The sequence below is a fragment of the Zalophus californianus genome, chromosome 7 (assembly GCF_009762305.2).
Source record: "Zalophus californianus isolate mZalCal1 chromosome 7, mZalCal1.pri.v2, whole genome shotgun sequence".
Lineage (NCBI taxonomy): Eukaryota > Metazoa > Chordata > Mammalia > Carnivora > Otariidae > Zalophus > Zalophus californianus.
This window is the reverse complement of record NC_045601.1, coordinates 126045124-126046226: the sequence shown is the minus strand read 5'-3', so window position 1 is coordinate 126046226 and position 1103 is coordinate 126045124. Positions and strand designations below refer to the sequence as shown.

At 43.0% G+C, this 1103-nt stretch overlaps 1 pseudogene; it reads left to right on the top strand.

The window, feature by feature from the left end:
• The first annotated feature begins 424 nt into the window (after positions 1-424).
• Positions 425-885, top strand: LOC113928003 (annotated as a pseudogene).
• The last annotated feature ends 218 nt before the right edge of the window (positions 886-1103 follow it).

Sequence of the window (1103 nt, the reverse complement as noted above, 5' to 3'; positions counted from 1 at the left end):
AATAAATTCTTTATGAGCTGATAACAACTTGAAAGGAATGGCAAGAAAAAAGTTGAACACCATTATACAAACTCTCTGTATATGTGATTATCATATAGTCAGAGAGTTTCCTTTTAGGTAATAAACTGAACTAGCACCATTCCAAACATTGCATTGTTGGTTAAGATGTTAGCAATTTATTTCTTAAGGAAGACCAGCCTTTATTCAGTTAGAATGTATGCTTTCTTCACTGGGAAAGCCTTACTATTTAAAAAAAAAAAAAATCAGCTGAATTAAATGGTGCAGATGGTTTGCAGACTTGTATCTGGACCTGGACCACATTTTGAGTAGCTATGAACTAGAAAACATCCAAAGTAGCTGAAATAAAAAAATACAGAACTTGACTGGTCCTATGTACTCGGGAACTGTGGTCTTTGGTATAGACATGGCCAAGGACAAGAACAACACCACACACAACAGGTCATGAAAATGGCACAGAAACAGCATCAAGAAATCCCAAACACAAAGATGGGAATCTGTTAAGGAGGTGGACCCCAAGTTTCTGAGGAACATGCACTTTGCCAAGAAGCACAACAAGAAGGGAGTGAAGAAGATGCCGGCCAACAATGCCAAGGCCACGAGTGCATGTGCTGAGGCTGTCCAGGCCCTCAACAAGCCCAACGAAGTCAAACTGAAGATCCCAAAGGGTGACAGCCACCAGTTCCATCAACTTGCCTACATCACTCACCCCAAGCTTGAGACACCTGCTCGTGCCACATTGCCAAGGGTCTCAGGTTCTGCTGACCAAAGGCCTAGGGAAAGGCTCACACCAAAGCCCAGGCTGCAGCTGCCACTCTGGCTCTGGTTCCCAAAGGTGCCCAGGCTCCTACGAGGGCTCCAGGGTAGAGGGCTCTGTTAGTCAATATGAGGACAGAAACATTACTGTGACCCCTGGGCTTCTGCTGCATGAGGCTAGTGTCCTCCTGTGCTAGTTGTACAAATAAACCTAAACCAGTAATGAATAAATAAATAAGTAATAAATAAACAAATAAAGAAAAATAAAAATGGAGAGCTTGGGCCCTGAAATTGGATGAGTTGACTGAAATCCTATGAGTGCTCCTGGA